Source organism: Rhamphochromis sp. 'chilingali', assembly GCF_963969265.1.
Source record: "Rhamphochromis sp. 'chilingali' genome assembly, chromosome: 8".
NCBI classification, from domain to species: Eukaryota; Metazoa; Chordata; class Actinopteri; order Cichliformes; family Cichlidae; genus Rhamphochromis; species Rhamphochromis sp. 'chilingali'.
The window spans coordinates 33,532,758-33,554,762 of NC_137935.1; positions in this window are offsets into that span (position 1 = coordinate 33,532,758).

Genomic DNA, 22,005 nt, shown 5'->3' on the forward strand with positions numbered 1-22,005 from the left:
GAAAAAAGGAATAAGAGTTTAACATGAACAAAATGGCATTTGAAAATAATGCAATATACAGAAATATGAAAATGTTGAAATGCTAAGTTAACACTGTAAGTTAAACTGCTTTTTAGAGCAGTTGAAAATACTGCAATTCAGTCAAGACCAAGAAGTAATAGAAAAGATATCTTTGCTATTTTGTCCTTCAGTTGGTCTGAAGGACAATAGGCGTGTAGTCTAACCACTACGCTATCCAGCTGCCAAGCTTGAAACCTGGACCCCCCGTAGCCGGTTACCAAGATTACGTGAAGTACCCTCAGAAGGTCTGCTAGATGATGTTAATGCAGCACTACAGACAATACCTACAGCCACGATTACCGACACTAACAAGCTGATCTACAATACGGCAGCAGTGATCAGTGAGATGCTTGGCTACAAGTTGAAGTACCCTCCATGGAGAAGGAGGCTAGAGGCTAAGATCAAGGTAGCACAGAGGGAGGTTAGCCAACTATCGGAGATGCAGAAAGGCGCGATGAGGAAGGTGCCTAAGAAGTACAGGAAACTGTCCATACCTGAGGCCTTGGAAACTGCCAAGCAAAGACTCACAGCCTTGGCCAGCCGCTTGAAGAGATACACCAGTGAGATAGAAGGCAGGAGAATAAACCAGCTGTTCTCCACAGAACCAGCAAAGGTGTACTCTCAGTGGCAAGGGAACAATAAGAGAACAGCACCACCAAGGCTGGAGACGGAGCAATACTGGAAGAGCATATGGGAGAAGGACGCAACCCATAGCGGCAATGCTCAGTGGCTAGTGGATCTGAGGGCAGACCACAGCGACCTCCCTGAACAGGGTCCAGTAACCATCACAGTGGCAGATATCCAAGAAAGGGTCTCTAGTATGAAGAGTTGGACAGCACCAGGCCCTGACATGGTTCACCGCTACTGGCTGAAGAAGCTGACTGCACTCCACGAGCGCCTGGCAGCACAAATGAACCAGCTGCTAGTTGACGAGAGACACCCGGAATGGCTAACCGAAGGCCGGACAGTCCTGATCCTCAAGGACCCCCAGAAGGGACCGGTCCCCTCCAACTACCGACCATTAACCTGCCTCAGCACCACGTGGAAGCTCCTGTCAGGCATCATAGCGGCTAAGATGAACAGGCACATGGGTCAACACATGAGCGGGGCACAGAAAGGGATGGGCAAGAATACCAGAGGCGCAAAACACCAGCTACTGGCAGACCAAGCAGTCAGCCGAGACTGCAGGACCAGACTGACCAACCTGTGCACTGCCTGGATTGATTACAAGAAGGCCTATGACTCAATGCCCCACAGCTGAATACTGGAATGCCTAGAACTATATAAGATCAACAGGACCCTGAGAGCCTTCATCAGGAACTCAATGGGGATGTGGCGGACAACACTGGAGGCCAACCTCAAGCCCATAGCACAAGTCACCATCAAGTGCGGGATCTACCAAGGAGATGCTCTGTCCCCACTGCTGTTCTGCATAGGCCTTAACCCCCTCAGTGAGATAATTGACAAGACTGGCTACGGATACCGACTACGGAATGGAGCAGTTGTCAGCCACCTCCTGTACATGGATGACATCAAGCTGTATGCCAAGAGTGAACGAGACATCGATTCACTGATCCACACTACCAGGATATACAGCAATGACATCGGAATGTTGTTCGGGCTGGAGAAGTGTAGTCGGATGGTAACAAAGAGAGGGAAGGTAGTCAGAACGGAGGGGATCAAACTACCAGCAGGCAACATTGCAGACATAGAGGACAGTTACAAGTACCTGGGAATCCCGCAGGCGAATGGGAACCATGAAGAGGCCGCTAGTAAAGCTGCAACCACCAAGTACCTGCAGAGGGTCAGGCTAGTCCTGAGGAGTCAGCTGAACGGTAAGAACAAGATCCGGCTATCAACACCTACGCCCTGCCCATGATCAGGTACCCTGCTGGGGTAATAGGCTGGCCAAAGGAGGAGATAGAAGCCACTGACATCAAGACAAGAAAGCTCCTTACCATGCATGGAGGATTTCACCCCAAGTCCAGCACCCTGAGGCTGTACGCTAAGCGGAAGGAAGGGGGCCGGGGACTGGTGAGTGTCAGCACCACAGTCCAGGATGAGACAAGGAACATCCACTAATACATCACGAAGATGTCCCCAACTGACAGCGTGCTCAGTGATTACCTCAGGCAGCAGAAACCCAAGAAAGTGGAGGAAGGCGAGGAACCATCATGGAAGGACAGGCCACTGCACGGTATGTACCACCGGCAGATAGAGAAGGTGGCTGATATCCAGAAATCCTACCAGTGGCTGGACAAAGCTGGACTGAAAGACAGCACAGAGGCACTAATCATGGCAGCACAAGAACAAGCTCTGAGCACAAGATCCATTGAGGCTGGGGTCTATCACACCAGGTAAGACCCCAGGTGCAGGCTGTGTAAAGATGCCCCAGAGACAATCCAGCACATAACAGCAGGGTGCAAGATGCTAGCAGGCAAGGCATACATGGAACGCCATAACCAAGTGGCCGGCATAGTGTACAGGAACATCTGTGCCGAGTATAACCTGGAAGTCCCGGGGTCAAAATGGGAGATGCCCCCAAGGGTGGTGGAGAATGACCGAGCTAAGATCCTGTGGGACTTCCAGATACAGACGGACAAAATGGTGGTGGCTAACCAACCGGACATAGTGGTGGTAGACAAACATGAGAAGACGGCTGTAGTGATCGATGTAGCGGTTCCGAATGACAGCAACATCAGGAAGAAGGATGTTAAGAAGCTCGAGAAATACCAAGGGCTCAGAGAAGAGCTCGAGAAGATGTGGATGGTGACGGTGATGGTAGTCCCAGTGGTAATCAGAGCATTAGTGACTCCCAAGCTAGGCGAGTGGCTCCAGCAGATCCTGGGAACAACAGCGGAGATCTCTGTCCAGAAGAGCGCAGTCCTAGGAACAGCTAAGATACTGCGCAGGACCCTCAAGCTCCCAGGCCTCTGGTAGAGGACCCGAGCTTGAAGGATTGACTGCCCACAGGGGCGTGTGGGGAAATTTTTTTATATATATTGTGTATATGTATATGTATATGTATAAAACAACAAATAAATATAGATAGCATAATGTCATAGCTAAGAAAATGAGTGATCTATGTTCATGATAATGTTTAATAAAGACTTGAGAGGTCCAAAATCAAATCATAACCTTACAACTCAAAATACAACAATAAATGTGGTAATGTGAAGGGAATTTTATAAGAACATTAAATGGCCTGTGTTTGTATAGCGCTTTTCTAGTCCCTAAGGACCCAAAGCGCTTTACACAACCTGTCATCCACCCATTCACACACTGGTGATGGCAAGCTACATTGTAGCCACAGCCACCCTGGGGCGCACTGACAGAGGCGAGGCTGCCGGACACTGGCGCTACCGGGCCCTCTGACCACCACCAGTAGGCAACGGGTGAAGTGTCTTGCCCAAGGACACAACGACAGAGACTATCCAAGCCGGGGCTCGAACCGGCAACCTTCCGATTACAAGGCGAACTACCAACTCTTGAGCCACGATCGCCCCATTAAAGACCTGCTTTTATGGCATAGCCAAGAACACCAATGCATACACTTTGTTTACACTCCAAAAAGGTACGCCAGTGATTTGACATGGTGGAAGACAAAAGCATTTTTGTCTCACTGTCTATGATTGCAATAGGTTATTTATGCCTAATTATATTGTAATAAATGCTCAAACTGAAAACAGAAGTAAGAGAAATTATTACATTAGTGAAGGAAGCATTTAGCTTGACTCTAATCCTGTAGTGCTGCAGTGGACCCCTTAACAAAGCTCACAGTACAATTCAATCCAAGTAGGCAGAGTTACTAAAAGTTCTCTTCTTCTTTAACAAAACAGCTTTATTAAAAAAAAAAAAAAAAGTAGAAGTGCAGTCTGAATATAAGATAGCAAGAAAGGTTCATGGTTTGAGAGGAAACGTTAAGTTTAAATTGGCTGGTGGTTTTGAGAGGTAACAGGATGATTTGATGGTTTGTTATTTCTTTATATATATATATATTCATATTATTTTTTATTCATATTTTTATTCATTCTTTTTTTGTGTAAAATGCTGCGAACTGTATGGATTGTTTGAAGGCGGTTTACTATTTAAAGACCAGAATCCTTCACCTCTTCTCCCTGAAACAAAGACAAATCCTCATTCAGGGGGATGGTGATCTTTCACGTACACCCACGTGTGGCTTAAGGACACCCTGCCACTCAGTCATTAAACACCCCCTACATGCTCTTTTCTCCCCAATAAAATAGGTTCCAGGCAGTTGGGCAGGCAGACCTGCTGAGGTGGGGTGTTCTAGTGGTTGAAGGATGGGGGATGATGATTGAGCATGTGTGTGGGTGTATGTTCACACCTAATTTCCCCCCTGCAGCTAGAGTACATAGTGCATACCCCCACATGCACATGTACAAAAAGTGACACTTGAAAACAGTCGAGAGCCGGTGTCTTACCCCAAAAGTATCCTGCACCCCTTTGACCAGTGGTGCTAAACTGCTCATTGATTTGTTCGTGCTTCTCCTTAAATGCACACCTTAATTTTCTCTCTGTGAGTGTACACATTCCTCTCACTGAAAGAGGTAAGTGTGGCCTCCAGACACTCTTAATGCCCCCATGCCTTGCTCTTCTTTGACTCAAGCTAAAATCCATCCATCCCTTTGTTTCTGCTTCACATTCAGCTTCTTTGTCCTTTCTCTGTAGCAGCCAAAATACAATGTTGACTTCATTGGGATTTTTTTCCACTCTCATTTGTTGTGCCTCTCTTTGTTTCTTCATCAATTTACACTATATTACAGTCGCCTTGATCCTTTGGCCCTGGATAAACACAATTTATCACAGTAGACTGATGTTTGCACTTCTAATTCAAACAGGAAAGTCAGCATCAGACTGAAAAATGGCATTCCTTATGGGAGAGAGGAGTGTGTGTGTGTACGCATGTGTGTGTTGGGAGACGGTTGTGGTGGTTATGTCACGATCCCATCGACCTTCTAGTGTCTCCCAGTTCTGACCTGTGACATAAAAACAATCACAAAGGAAGTCACACTTGGATATACACCCATAATTCTGTAAAACAAATCAAAGTTTTCACTCTGTAATAGAGAAAATGCACAATTTTCCCCTCACTTGTGAACTGATCCATACTCATCACACCTACGCACACAAACATGTGAGTCCAGGTGCAGAGTCTCCCACTGATAAAAGCCCAACAGGTCAGAGGGAGTCTATAGACCTGCTGGCTCCTTCTAATGGATGTGCAAGTTAACATGGGAAGTAACATGGCTATACATCTAAACATTTACACTTGTGACCACAGAGGAGAGATCAATTGCTCCTCCTCTGTCTGCACTCTGCGCTTCTTATCACAGAGACTCAATTAGAGGCTGACAAGCTGAATGTGAGATGTGACATTGGGATAAATCATTGGAATGGCATGGAAATGTTTCTCATAGAATAGATGAATGCCATTGCAGTCAATCCATCAAATGATGCCCTCATGGATACAAAACAGGAAACATTATATTAAAATATATTCTGACACCTTTTCATTAGATTGGAATTACAAAAATATGTTCCATGTTTGATCAATTTATTTGGTTTTCATGATCTGTGAAATTAAAATATTATATATAGATTTATAAATTCCAGTCACATTCCAATCACATTTTCATGACCATTAAATCACTATGATTTTTAATTTCCACAATAATTCTTAATGAGCAGGCCAACAGCTAGTCTTCTCCAGCATCATTGCTCTAGTTCAAGACCCAAATCTGCATGAGATTAATGTCTTTTTTTATCCATGTTTAAACTGAAATATCATCATGCAGTGTTATGCCTTTGGACCATTTTTCTAAGAGTAATCGTCATACTACAAGGATTTTATGTATGTGTGTTCCTTATTTAATCCTAGATGAGAAGACTGATCTTGATGAAACTTTGAATACAGAAAGTTAAATATCTCACTCACATATCAAAATATTTTATTCAAATTCCACAATCATATGTGTACTTTTCACAGGTCTGCTGATTATAGAATGGAATAGAACTGGAGATTTTCATCCTGGAGCAGGTGCGAAGGTTGGATCCAGATGCCCCCAACATTGTTAAATGGAACGGCTTTTTCCAAGACGGAGAGCGGGTTTGCTTAAATTTTGGACTCCTTGATCAATGCCCGTGGGACTACATACATGGCCAGAATAACCAGGGTCTCCCCAAAAGAGAATTCAGGCCAATATTACGTAAACTCACAAATGCTCTGTCCCACCTGGGTTCTCTGGGAATAGTGCACGCTGACTCAAACCTGGAAAAATCATGGTTGTGAACCGCTATGAGTGAAAGTTAAACTTATTGACTTTGGCCTCGCATGTCCTGCGTCTGAGGTGAATCCTAGTGATTGTGTGGGTACTGCTGGTTGTAATGCACCTGAGGTTGTGCTTGGCCTTCCATATAATGAAGCAATTGATATGTGGTCTCTGGGGCTGGTAGCTGTGGAGCTTGCTACAGGGGTCCCACTTTACCCTGGAAATAGTGATTATGATTTATTGAAATTCATCATGCAAACTCAGGTTCAGCTCCCAGATTCTGTTCTTGACTTTAGTATCTACACTGATGACTATTTCATTGAAGACAGCTACAACCAACAGCGCTGGACATTTAACACCGAAAGACAATTTAAATACGAGACAGAATATCAATCCCCGGAGACTTGATGTATTAAACTCAAGCGTCTTGATGACCTCGAACAGATAATGAAGGTTGGAAGAGGACCTGAAAATGGCCAACATTTATTTGTCACCCTTATTAAACAGATGTTGGCCTTGGATGCAAACCAGCGGATAACACCCTCGGAGCTTCTCCGGCATCCCTTTTTTAACCCTGGCCTCTCTAAGAGGCTCCCGTGTATTGACACTAAAAGAGAACACAGAAGCAATCTCCAGCATTGCTTCTTTGACCCCGGGCAAAAGTGACAAAAACACAAACTGAGGTTGGAAAACGATATTAACAGCAAATTACACTGCAAAAACTAATTAAGCTGCTCCAATAATGATCACTTTGGCTTTTGTTTTTATTTTCACTCCCCCCACCCCAACCAGTCGCGGCAGATGGCTTCCCCTCCTGAGCCTGGTTCTGTTGAAGGTTCTTTCCTTTTAAAAGGGAGTTTTTCCTTCCCACTGTCGCTAAATGCTTGCTTGTCTGATTGATGGGATGGCCAAAACTCTAGCGGAACTAGCAATTCTTGTGAAAAATTTTTTTAAAAAGCCTTAAAAACCACAATAACCAAAACAACAAAAGAATATGATCTTGAACTTTGGCACATTTTGCTTAAAACCTGTGTCAAGTTCTTACCAATATTCAAATCGGAGCAGCGGACACCTTACCATCACATTAGTCCTTCAATCACACCTAAAACACCATGTTAACGTAGATAAATTTGAAATTGGAAACCAATCAATAAATAAATTGAATAATAATTGTTGTTTGTTATTCTTTACAAATACAGTGCTACCCTTCAGCCTCCTAGTAGACATACCTATGTTATAAATGTGGAACTCCTCTGATTTTCAGAAAAGTTGACCTCTGACTTTATAGTCAAGGTCACTGATATTTAAACCTAACAGAGAATTTCAGTAGATGCAACCATAATATTGATTTGAAAATTCTACGCAATCACAAACTGGAAAGATTAAAATGTGTTTTTATAGTTTTTTCATAAAGATTACAACACGCAAATAACAAAAATGGCAACATTGTTATTTTTCACAATGCTATTTTGATGTTATCTAATGTAGGGAAAAAAACAAAATCGAACAAACCCAGAAATTAATAAATAAAAAATAAGGTATATACTACATACTATATAAAAGCTGGTCCACTATGGCGTCAATGAACAGAATGAAGGATGTAAGTCATTTTTATATAACCAGCTACATAGCCATAGTGTGACAACATGCTTTTATGACAGCTGTGAGTCAAATGAATTTTAATAACCAGGAGAGCAGAGGGAATAGGTATGGTAGTAGCAGTGCATGTGTTTGTGTGCACAGAGGGGAAAAAAAGATTCAAACAAATCATTCAAACAAATTGTGGGAAAACAGATTATTTTGTACTGTTCAATAGTTTGGAACATTCCTGCAAAGAAATCTGCTCTACTAAAAAGAAGCTTTTACTGACCATCAGTCATAACATTGGTTCGGGCAGGCTCAGCCACAATCATTGACAGTGAGCTAACCTCATTGCCTGTGCAAGCTGATACTCATCCAAATGGCAACTATTACATTGGGAAAGGCATTAATGCCGGTTTAGTCAGTCCACAGGTGCAGCAACCTGCAAGCCACTTTGTAACCCACCTCCAGGAACTTAAGCATAATTTTCTGGTCATATGTTCTGTGCTGTGGTTTATATGCTGCTCCTGCCACCTTAGTCTCTCCATGCATGCATGACTGGAGAGCTCCCAGAATAGAACCATGTCACTAAAAATATATTTTACTGCACATATATCACAAACTCAGTCCTTCTGCTTTCATTGATAATCAACAGTTCAGTCAACAGTAAAGACTTAATTGAGATTAACTTCTCAAAAGAGCAGATCCTTCAGGCTGCCCCATGCCACTACAGTCCCAAACTTTTAATTTAATGTTGGAAAGGCAAAAAACAAACAAAAAAAACCAACCCAAAAACTGCCAAATGACAAACTCTTTTTTGATGAAGAATGGCTCACAAAATTTAGGTGACTGAGATAATGTTTTCAAAAGACATCATCATCATGAACCATAAACTATGCAGGGATAGAGGGAGTTCTGGAACCGCAGTGCCTCTGAAGTATTTCAAGGGCAGGAATCTAGTAATAGTCTGCAAAAGAGGTAGAAATTACATTATAAATCAACCAGAGGTCATCACATCAAGAACAAACTCCCTAGATGGGGGGTTGCTAAATGCTTGTTCATAGGGAATTGTCTAATTGTGGCCAAAATTCTCGTGGAAGTAGCAATTCTTGTGAACCCCCCCCCCCAAAAAAGTAACAACAACAAAAACAACCAATGAATATGGTCTTGAACTTGGGCACAATTTTGCTTAAAATCCATCAAGTAATCTGCGTCAAGTTATTACTATTTTTCAAAATGGAGCCGCGGACACCTTACCATCACATTAGCCCTTGAATCAGACCTAAAACAACATGTTAACACAGATAAATTCGACACAAATTGGAAATAAATTGGATATTAATTAAATAAACCAGCTTTAAGCATCAACTAATTGTTGTTTGTAATTCTTCATAAATACAGTGCTACCCTTCAGCCTCCTAATGTCAAAAAGCATTTGCCCCCTTTTTGATTTCCATTTTTTGTATGTTTGTCACACTTAAATGTTTCAGATCATCAAACAATTATTGTTTTTAATGTTATAAAGAAAAAATGTTTAACTGTCCAGTTTTCTCGATGTTATGATGCTTCTACTGCTGGTTTGTCATTATTAAATCAGACTTTGGTGTCATGTTTTGCCATCGCAAACTCAAATGCTGGACTTTCACGATGAAAGCAGTGCGTTTATTTACAGAGTAATCCACAACAATAAATCCCCCTGACTCCCGTGCCGTGTCTTCTTCCCAGTGTCCGTGCTCCGTAACTCCACTTCCAAGTGTCCGTGTACCCATGCTCGCTGCCCTCTCGTCTCCACACTCCTGCAGGGAAAACACAGAGGCAGCTGTTAGTACCTCACACTACAAACTCACGCTCACTGACTTCTAGCTGGGAAACTGACTGGAAGTCTCACGCAACGATCCAGCATCGAGGAGAGCTCAGCCACACTGCTAAGTAGCTCCCCCGACGAGGCTGATCAGCTGCAGGTGTGTATCATTGTCCTTGGGTGTGGTCAGCCACCTGGCAGGGTACACTCACCAGGCCTGATGGTGCCTGTAAACCGGCCTACCAGATACACCAGCACACATGCACACACACAAACCTACACACAGTCAAAGGAGCTTGCAAAGAAAAGCGTCTGGACTTCTTTAAGTTACTTGAAGACGTTTCACCTCTCATCCGAGAAGCTTCTTCAGTTCTAAGGTCAAATGGTGGAGAGTCCCAGATATAAACCTAGTGGGAGTATCCCCCCACAGAGGGACAAAGGACCCCCTGATGATCCTCTAATCGCCTGAGCCAAGGTGTGAAACTGGGTGTGGGTCCCAATCAGCCAGAGTTTCGGGTGTGTTCATTGTGAAACCTGGCCCCACCTTATCATGCGAATTCCTGAGATCAGATGGCCCAGGATGTGAGTGGGCGCTAAGGCGTCTGGGAAGGGATCTCAAAACTGGATTATAGATGGCAGAGAGTTGGTGTCGTAAACCACCGCCTCTGTTCAAAGATGTTCGCTCACAGTGGACATAGATGGCTTCTTTCACTCTTCTTTCAAACCATCTGTCCTCTCTGTCCAAAATGTGAACATTCGCATCCTCGAAAGAGTGTCCTTTATCCTTAAGATGCAGATGGACTGCTGAGTCTTGTCCTGTGGAGGTGGCTCTTCTGTGTTGTGCCATGCGCTTGTGAAGTGGCTGTTTGGTCTCTCCAATGTAGAGGTCTGGGCATTCCTCGCTGCACTGTACAGCATACACCACATTGTTAAGTCTGTGTTTTGGAGTTTTGTCTTTCGGGTGAACCAGTTTTTGTCTGAGCGTGTTGCTGGGTCTGAAATACACCGGGATGTCGTGCTTGGAGAAAACTCTCCTGAGTTTTTCTGATACACCGGCTACATAGGGGATGACAATGTTGTTGCATCTGTCTTTCTTATCCTCCCTCGCTGGTGTCTGATCTTCTTTTCTGTGCCTCTTTGCTGACTTTAAGAACGCCCATTTAGGATAGCCGCACATTTTGAGTGCTTCCTTTACATGTGTGTGTTCCTTCTTTTTTCCTTCAGGCTTAGAGGGAACATGTTCTGCCCGGTGGTGTAGGGTCCTAATTACTCCAAGTTTGTGTTCCAGAGGGTGATGGGAGTCGAACAGGAGGTACTGGTCCGTGTGTGTGGGCTTCAGGTAAACTTCGACGTTGAGGTTGCCGTTCTTTTCAATGTGCACAGCGCAGTCCAGGAAAGGCAAACAGTTGTCCTTTGTGTCTTCCCTGGTGAAGTTGATGTTTTTATCCACAGCGTTAATGTGCGCAGTGAAGGATACCACTTCTTGTGTCTTGATTTTGACCCAGGTGTCATCTACATATCTGTACCAGTGGCTGGGTACTCTTCCTTTGAAAGAGCCAAGAGCCTTCCTTTCCACTTCCTCCATGTAAAGGTCGGCTACAATAGGTGACACAGGGGAGCCCATGGCACAGCCATGTTTTTGCCTGTAAAAGCCTTCGTTGTACTTGAAATATGTAGTGGTGAGGCAGAGGTCTAACAGTGTGCAAATCTGATCGGGTGTGAAGTTGGTCCTGTCCTCCAAGGAGCTGTCTTCTTGTAGTCGTTTTCTGACCGTCTCCACGGCCTCCGTGGTGGGTATGCAAGTGAAGAGAGAGACTACATCAAAGGACACCATGGTTTCATCTGGATCCAGGGTAAGTTTCTGGACCTAGTCGGTGAAGTCGGTGGAGTTCTTGATGTGGTGTGGGGTGTTCCCCACGAGAGGAGCAAGGATGGTAGCAAGGTGTTTAGCAATGTTATAAGTGGCTGAGTTTATGCTACTGACTATGGGTCTGAGTGGGACAGCTTCCTTGTGGATTTTAGGAAGTCCGTAAATGCAGGGTATGGCATCCCCTGGGTAAAGGCGGTGATATGTAAGGCGGTCAATAATTTTGTCCTTTTCAAAGTCTTGAAGGCAAGCTATAACTTTCTTTTTGTAGCTGCTTGTGGGGTCTCGCTTTAAGGCTTCGTAGGTATTGTTGTCACTGAGGAGAGTGGTGATCTTAGGATGGTAATCTGTAGTGTTTAGGACCACGGTGCATCTCCCCTTATCAGCTGGTAAAACAGTGATGTTGTGGTCTTTGCTCAGGGAAGCGACGGCCTTCTTTTCCTGTATTGTGAGGTTGGATGGAGGGACTTTGGCACTGGAGAGCGTGGCTGAGACTTTCATCCTGATTTGCTCTGCTTCTGTCTGTGATAATTTATTAATCCGTATGGCAGATTCTGTGGCTGTGATGAGGTCCACCATGGGCAACTGTTGTGGAGAAATGGCAAAATTGAGGGACCCACACCCAGTTTCACACCTTGGCTCAGGCGATTAGAGGATCATCAGGGGGTCCTTTGTCCCTCTGTGGGGGGATACTCCCACTAGGTTTATATCTGGGACTCTCCACCATTTGACCTTAGAACTGAAGAAGCTTCTCGGATGAGAGGTGAAACGTCTTCAAGTAACTTAAAGAAGTCCAGACGCTTTTCTTTGCAAGCTCCTTTGACTACGATGACCTGGATGACTGAGAACCTTCACAGACATATTGCCGTACATTTTGGGAGGAACACCCTTCAACTGGTGCGGGAGTATGAAAGGGAATCAAGGAAACTAGCGGATTATAGGAATCATCTCCGTTTCAACCTAAGATGTAGACAAAGCACAGTTGTTCCTAAGAGCCTGTGCCTTGGATCCACTGTCAGGGGATACAGAGCAGACTTGATTCTACAGAGAGCACAAAATCACCTTTTAAGTGAAAGGATAAGACAGGTCCATTTCACTATAGATGCCCTCCAGATCAAGATCAGCCAGACCCTGCAGGAACTGGAAACCCTTCTACCCTCTCCAATCTTAGAAGAGGTTTACAAGTTTGTAGACAAGGCTCAGCGGGCCCAACACTCTAAAGGAAAAGAAAGACAACGCAGGAAATTTCACACCTTGCTTTCAAAAACACACACTCCTCATCCCGAACCTACACAACCCAGAGAAGAAAACACACCTGAAGTCAGTCAGGAGAAATGGGTTAAGAACTTTTCAGACAGGATTCTCACTGAACCTGAAAAGAGAGTATTAGCCAAAGGAGGCAAGCAGGAAAACCAGGGACAGCAGCACAATACACACTCATGCCATCACAAATAAACAAGTCCATAGACTGCTTATGAACCCTGGGTCCCTCAGGCCCTAGCTTCAACAGAGTTTGTGTACGTTATTATTTTAGTGTGTTAAAGATTTTTGTCGTGTTTCTGGTCACACTTGACTTCATTATTTGTTTACAGCACAGCTACAGTTCCATATGACTTCAAGTCAAAATGATGTTACGTGTCATGGGCCAGCAGCAGCTTTTATTATGTTTGAATATTGCTGTAATATGTGTGTTACGTCTCACTGTTACGTCCACAACTTTTAGAGCAGAATAACGACAAAAAGAAACAAGGGAGAGTGGATATGTAGTTATAAATCCAAAGTAGCTTCTGTTTTGCCCACACACGTTGATGATGATTTCACATCACTAAGCAGGGTTATCAAATGTGGACAGAATATTAGCAGAATCTTATCATTCTCATAAGATTCTGTTTTTGTGTCATTGAATACATGTTTGTGTGTGACTGTCAGAGCAAAGAAGTAGTGAGGAGGATGTGGAAAGTAAGAGGACAGTAGATTGTAGAAAAGCAGAAAGAACCAGGTGATCGAATGTTGGCAGATAGTTAAGCTCAGTGGAAAAACATGAATTATTTTTCACAAAATAAATAACATACTGATATGAATCGTAGTATTTTATGGGATTCTAAAAATGGCTGCCATGATGGCTGCCACTACACTGATGTGACACACTACAAACTCTTTGAATTAGGGTACACAATGCTCTGTGCTGAGTCCACACAATAAAAGATTGTTTGTCCGAATTCAAAAACTTTAATAACAAAGCTGCTCTTTTAGCAGTTTGCTTCTTGTCCACATGTATAGAGGGGCAGTATGATGGCCCTCCATACACCTGTATGTATGGAGTAATGCTGCTTTAAGTACTAGATGATTTGGTCGACTGCCTCTACTGCATGTGGTTCAGGGACTGAAAAAGTGTCTGATCAGCATAGCTGCATAAATCTAAAGGTTTTGATTTAACTCCCTGTTTTAACTGAAGATGGTTTTCTTTATTGTATTACTGATGATAAAGACACTTTGGTTTGGTTTCAGTCAATGCTAATGCAGAAAAGCATAATTTGCATTTCATACCATATTATGTGATATGAAACAACTAACACTGTTTGAAAGAACCAAGACAGAAGACAGTTTGGCTGCTGAATCCACACTGGAAGCAAGATTACAAGATTATCTGTTCTGCAAGAAATCTTTTAGTGTTTGCTAGGCTGCTGCAAGGGCATTTGAAGTTAAAGGCACTATAACTTGTTTACTCATACAAGAGCTGATTTCTCATTTCTCATTGGAATTAATTCTGAGAAAGGAACAAAGAACACTTCCATAGCAAATCCTCACTTTGCCATTGGTTTTGCCAGTTTTTTATCTTACACTACTTGATAACAGCTCTTTTCTAATAACATTAAAGATGCCCTTTAACTGCTTTTCAGCAGTAGTGCCCTACTAATTTAAGACATGTTACATATAGAGGAACTTTATTAATAATAATTTTAAAAAAGATACATTTAAAAAATACAACTTAATTCTCTTTTAAGACATGAGCAACCTGTCAGTGATGACCATTCATGCATCGCAACAATGATTGCACTGTGATAAGAATAGATGGTTATGGGGTCAACTTAACCGTGTGTCACAAATGAACAACACAGTTGCTCTAATGACAGTAAGCTTTTCCGAAATGCCTGGCAGATCTTTATTGTAAGAAATGGGATACATGAAGGACTGCGTAAAGAAGTAAGCTGTGGCTAAGAGGAGAGGGCAGCTGTCGCTAGCTAAATCCATTTTCCCACAGCTTTATCAGTGTCAGTGTTGTGATGTGGAAGGAGAAATATCAAACCACACTCTCACCACACCTAATATCCTGAATTACCAGCAAGCATCACCTACCGGCCCAGTTGGTGTGTTTCATGGGAAAAAACAAGATAATGTGTGTTGTTTTGTTTCCAGCCTGTGCTAGAATTGTTTTTCAAGGTTGGGACAGAGAAATATGTGAAATTCTTGCAATGACAGGCCCGTTTTTCATGGGTGGTCTCGTAGGGTGTCTTGCATTGAAATCTGCTGCAATGACCCGGTTACTGCGTTCACCAGATATCAACACAATTTCGATCCGCTCCTCACGTGTTAACCTCTTCAACATGTCAATGGCTGTGGACAAAGAGAAACTTAATAACTCATGAAAGAATAAAGTTACGTTGAAACCAAGCACACCATTGTTTTTCTTGTGACATTACCAATAAGTTTGATGTGTCACATGGCCCTCTTCCTATTGAAAAAAGAAAAGTTGTATCCAAGATGGCCGACTTCTAAATGGCCACCATGGTCACCACCCATCTTGAGGAGTTTGCCCCCTCACATATACTAATGTGCCACAAACAGGACTTTAATATCACCAACCATCCCATTTTATTACGGTGTATCCATATAAATGGCCCACCCTGTAGATTTTGTGTCTTCACCCTGAGTCCATCCTCTGTCAAGCAGCACCTGTGATTCTGCGGCTGCTTGCTGATGAGGTGACAGATAAGTAAATCTTTTCTTGGATCTTATCCCCTTCATCCTTACCCTATCACCTCTGCCTCCCACAGGACGCCAGCCTGCACTGACCAACTGGACAGCCCAGATTTGAGGCCAAAACTGCAATTTAATGGACCCCTGTGTGAATAAAGAGTGAAACAGAAGGAAGCATTGCTTTGGTTGTCAATAACAAAGGAGGCCTCTTTATTATCAGCCATTGATTATATGCGAGCCATCATCTGAGACCTGAGCCAATGCTTGTTCCACTTGCGTTAGCCCATTGCCCTGGATTGAATGATGAATTACAGATCAATACGAGCGGTTTGAAGAATATCCAATCAGAATGGCACAGAATGCAGATCCCCCCCTTAATTATTCTAATGTCATGGTAAGTATGGCTCTTTGCCCCCCTTTCCGTCTTAGCGAAGCCAGGTATGAACCATTAGAAAGCTAAAAACTGTAAAGCACTGCTGCTGATAAATAAATAATTACCAAAGCCCAGTAAGGCGGAAATGGTTGTAATATTTATGATGCTGGTAAAAACATGTGAAATATCACCATTTCACTATGTGCAGCAGTCAGTTCATTTGGTTAAGTGATCAGTTTGAGATGAAATATCATGGCATGGGCGTGGGAGTCAGAGCTCACCAGGCTTACCTACCGTTGCATTTAAAATGCCCTGTCCTTCTTTATGCTATAAACTCATGAACTAAAGGGCCAATTACAAAGATTAAAAGTCGTAAAAGCACCCGGAACTGTCCTACCTCTCAAGGTTTAAGCAAAATTATGTTGACGGCGGTTGCAAAGGCCCTCATTAAAGCATGATAACATTAAGCTCCTGGATCCTTTCAAAACAGTTCAGGTGGCACTGCTCGTTTCCCTCCGTGCCCTCTCCTCCTCAAGGAGAGCCTCGGCCCCAAGCGTGTAAATGCAATTATCCAAATGACTGAGGTAACCTTTAACTCTTGCATAATCACGTTGTCGGTGTCCCATTTGTACAATTTGTCGCTGTTAATTACATATTTAAATTCTGCGCACCCTTTGGATGCATGAAGCGACAGATACGGCCCTGATATCCACGTCTTTGTGTTTTGGAAGCAAACAAAAAATGGTTAAAGAGCTTCATCCAAAGCTTCCGTCCCTGCAGGCACGGTTTGAAACTGGTTCTTTCTCCTGCGGGTACACTCCAAAGAGAATAATTTCAATCTTTTATTCATGCTGTTTAATGTAACCCTTTAATCTGGGTGGAAGCCCAGGGGGCCTCTAATCCAGGAGTGCCAGCCTGTGTGAGTGTGTGTGCTGTATACCACTCTGAGTACATGAGCCCCTATTGTGGTGCCAATCAATCACACACTCATTACACCGGCGCTATAAATGCCAAGGCGTGCCAACAGTTATGCCCGAGGCCCCAGACAGCAGCTTTTCTTCTTCATGTTCCTGCCAGGCATACCAGTGTGTGGGCATGATTGTCACCTTGCCAACTTGGCGATATGCTGTGTCTATATATGTCCTGAATGTGCCAATGCTGCATCATTTTGACGCATGGGTGCTGTCTGATGCTGTCATACAGCAGCGCTTTTAGGCTCTAAAAGCCTGCTGGGAATCCCAGTCGATGTTCCAACCACTTGCAATTATCCTCTCTCATTCTGGTGCCAGTAAATTCCTTGCACGAAAGAAGAAATGCATAATGTCCATAATGTGCATGATTGATGTTTTTATTGACAAAGGTTTGTTTCTGTAATTCAAAGGTAAAGGAAGGCCTCCAACATCAGAGGTGCCAGCACTTTTGTCTTAGCTGCACAGTTTTCACAGCTGGGATTTTCAAAGGGACATTTGCTTCATGGGCAAATTCAAAACCACTAAAACATCCTTTGCTTTTTGCTGTTTCTTCTTTATTGCAGTTGTTTTCAGATCCTCAGCAAAGTGCTAGGCACACATCACTGCAATTAACCTCCTCTGTCCTCGGTAGTACCAAGCTGCAAGCTGACCAGAGGCTGTTAGACAACAGGGTAGTGCAGGGAAGAGAGGAACAAAAGGCCAAATCACAGTAGAATTGTCTCTGTCAATGCAAAACACTCTGTTTAGTGATGATCTTTAACCTCTCCTCCTACTGTAAATCAATCAGTGTACTGTACACAGATGATGTTAAGAAATAAGATGGAGGGCTTTCAGGTAAAAACACATTTTTACTACCTTCCATAGGTAATTTTAAAGGGTCATTCTATGAAGTAATTTGCATTTTAGGGAGAAACAAAGAGGTTTTTTTGTTTTTTCAAAATATTCACTAATAGATAATTGTCCTCCTCACGTGATGGTACATGTGCTTTTATTATCGGCCTGGTTAGCCTTGTATTAATGAGGTTAACCAGACCATGAGTAAAAAAGCAAGATCAGACTGTTTAAAAATTCACTGAAAGCTGGACAAGAAACAGAGATATTTACTTTATTTGAATTTAATTTCACTGTTTAAAGAGGAAAAAAGGTTCAAAAATGAAAAGTGACATGTGATTTGGAGTATTATATTATTGGGTAATGTTAATGGGTCATTTTCTAATACTGATGGGAATTCTGGCTCTTTTTAGAGAACCGGCTCTTTCGGCTCGGCTAACTAAAAAGAGCTGGCTCTTTCGGCTCCCAACCGGCTCTTCAGGTTGTTTTGTTGCTTTAATTAATTTAATATCAACAAACATATAAAATTATGCACAAAAGGAATTACTAATGTAAAAAAAAACAAAAACCTGTGGTTTTATTTATATATGTTTATACATAAATATATACGGTGGCCATTAGAAACAAAGCACCTACAAACTCCAAAGCACGTACAGAGCTACCTAGATCACTTAAATTACACAATTGAAAGCATATGTGTATTGTTTGTGTATTTATACACAAACACTCAAATATATTCAAATAATAAAAAAAAAAGTTAATTCACCTGTTACTACCGCACACCAAATCAGGTCGTTGGTACTTCCTGGCTTGTGTAGCCACTAAGTAACAAGAGCTTAACACTAACCCTAGCATCCTGGAGCACTTCTGTTGTGTTTTGGTAGTTTATACGTGCTTTGTCTCTAGGGGCCACCGTAAATATACTTTGATTTTTTAACGCCACATAAAATGTAATAAATTAATTATAAGATACAAAAACCAACTCGCATCGTTCACTTCAAAGAGTCGGCTCTAAGAGCCATTTCGTTCGCAACTGACACATCACTATTTTCTAATAATATATGCAATAAATGTGAAAACATGGCACTTCTAGTAATTTATACAGAGTGTAAACTTAATGGGCAGCTGCTGTCATGCTACTGCAATAGTAAAACTGTGCCTAAAAGATTCATATATGTTAATCAGGGGTCCATCTACAGTTACAATAATCACTACTTACTGAATTCATTACCTTAATTTTTTTCAAGTTTTTGTGTAAAGCAATGTAGCGGTCACGAAGGATAGTAAAAGTTCTTTAATATGTAGGAGTTACATCAGTTTAAGTGAACTGTAAAATGAATTCAGATATTTTAATTTACAGTTTACACACAGACATCCACAGATTTTGACGTCTTTTTTTCATTTTTTAATTTATATTTTTACTCTCACATAATTTCCACCATCTTACTCAGTACGTCAACTGGTATCATTAACATGTAGCCTTTCAAAGACAGTATCAGTAGTGTACCTTCAGAAAAGTAGATTAAATTAGTTTAATATAATTTTGCTGCTTGGCTTTGTCATTTTATAATGCTTGACCAAGCTCACTTGAACTGTTCTGTAATAAAGCAACAGCAGAGACGTTTTTCATAAGCTGCTATGCATGTAGGCTATATTGTGGCATGTTTTAAGCTAGGTGAGCTAAAAATTTAAAGCTAACATTGAAGTGGATAAATGCACTAATTAACCCATTTCTTGCTGTTTTTGACCTGTTTTATTAGCAGAGGTGGAAAGTAACAAAGTACAAACATTTCAAGACAAAATAGTGTGAGATAACTTCATTCAGAGATGAAGGGAGGTGTAGGAAGACAGAGAGGACAGGAGAGAAAGAAGAGAGGTTAGATTCAAAGGTAAGGACTGCTCATCAACGCTTGATAAACTGCAAATTTATTTAAAGATTACATTCAATGTCATCATTTTATTCACATATTGCAGTACTGTGGTGAATTTACAGTAAAGCGCTGTGTTGGACTGGTGCACAGTGGTTGTGATGGTCAGTGTAGCAGAGAATTTGATTTTAAGCTGATGATGCTTAGATTCATTCACTGGATGCCAACTTTATACCAAGTTTATACAGCGTAGTATAAAGATAGTACATGCTATATTGTGCCAGTGCAGGCGATGGAAATTAGTCAGGAAAGCTCGAGTAAACTACGTACATATGGTTGAATTCAGTGTGTAAATCGGCAAAGAGCAGGACAGCTGATCACAGTCTGTACTCAAATAAAACTGAAGCTCAGATACTGAATCCCACTGCAACCCTTGACTGTACTCATTTTACTGTTCAGGTGTGAATGTGTGCATGTGTCCTAGATAACAGATTCAAGCTGAGTACATTCATTAGAGCTAAAATATAGATTTGAATCATATTTGCATTCTTATGTACTAATATTGTTGTTATATTAATATAGCTCAAGATTCAGTCGCCTTTGCTCAAAAATTCTTGGTAGAATTGTCCCATAAATAGATACAGTTAAGGAAAGATTTGTGTTTTTGTCCCCTAATGGTCATAAAAAATGATCAGTTGTATGGTTTGTGATATATGAAAATGGAATCACATTGAATTTCCTTTTAAATTTAAGTAAAAACAAAAACAGCAACAGGTTTAATAGTGTTAAAACCAATTTCACTATATATATTGTTAAACAATTTTATCTGCTGAGGCATGAAATTGTATCACTGAACCACCGATCTTTGTTCAATTTATCTGCCTGAACAATGTATTTCACAAAAGGCTGCCTCAGTTTCTTTGCTGTTAATTGGACTGACAAAGTAGAAAGTGGAAAGTCAGAGAATGTGCAGGTTTGTAATACATAAAGGCTTAATAGCTTTTACCTTGAATGTTCAGCTATGGCAGAGTAAATGGTGTACCTTGATGGCAGCGATTTAAATGAAATAGGAAGGAGTCCAACTGTGCATTTGGGAGATAAGATCAATGCTGGAAAAAGAAAAAGACTGACAAAAACTCCCTTTAAAGCTACAATCAATACATACATTCCCATTAACACAATTTCCCTTTTTCCCCATTACAAGGTTGTGCTTCTTTCCTTTTTAGCCCCCAACCATGGAAAACGAGGTCAAGTCTGACTCATAATCTGCTATTTATTTTTTTATTTTTCTCCAAAGTTTATCCTCTTCCAGCTCTCCAAACCCAGCGGGAGCTGTTCAATTCTTTTTTTATTTCCTTCCCTCTTCTTGTGACCTGTAGCTTGTCACCCCCTGGAGGCGACTTTGGTCACCTCACGCACTCAGTGGTCAACTGTAAATACCCCCCTTAGGAGTAGAAACACAGTAAGCTTAAGAGGATTATTCAAACACTTTTGTCTAAAACTGTTAGTCCTTACAGCTGCTAATAGAGGCTTGATTAAAAAGTCATCTTTTTTATGTACTGGTGAGAACAATACTCAGGCCTCAATTTCAGTGCTCTTCTTGAAGACTCAAAATAGAGACTATTTTGATTGAGGAACAGAATAAGACCAAATAATGATTATGCATTTAGCTTATTTATGATGTCTGTGTAGAGTGCTGTCTGAGCATGTCAGTCCAAGGCTCTGGTAACTGGGATCTGGTAACTGTTAAGGACATTTATTGTTTTAATCGTTTCAAAACACATCGTTTTAAAGGGAGCTGTTCTGATTTTAGACATAAAAATGTCTTTAGAGTGGTTGTGAAGTACTAGTCGACTACATATAAGCTTATTTGAGTAAGCTTTGATAGAGAGTGAGTAAGTAAAAAAAAAAAAAAAAGAAAAAGTTCAAGGCAACATTGGCCTCTTCTAATGTGACTGCACTGTAGTCAAGCGGCAATATGTTTTGTAAAGAAAAAAAAACTGTGGAATGAAAGATATTTTTGTAATGAAATATTTATTCAACGTAATCTTTGCAAACATATGTGGTAAAGCGCGATAAAAACAAACTACACAAAAATTTCTGTTATTCAATTCCGGTTTTGAAAAATTGGGATGCAGTGTTAAACACATTTAACTTAAAGCTAAATGATTATTGCAGTATTTGCAATATGCTGCCTTTCAAAATAAGAGTTTGTAAAGAAAATACCTGCTTATTACAGCAAGACTATGTCAAACCACATGCAATCATTCCATAGCACAAACGGAGGCACCGAAGTACTAAGCAGCTTAAATCACATATCAAGCAATGATTTTTTTGAAAAAAATCTTGTCACATTCAGGGGAGGGACTCAAGCGCAGAGCA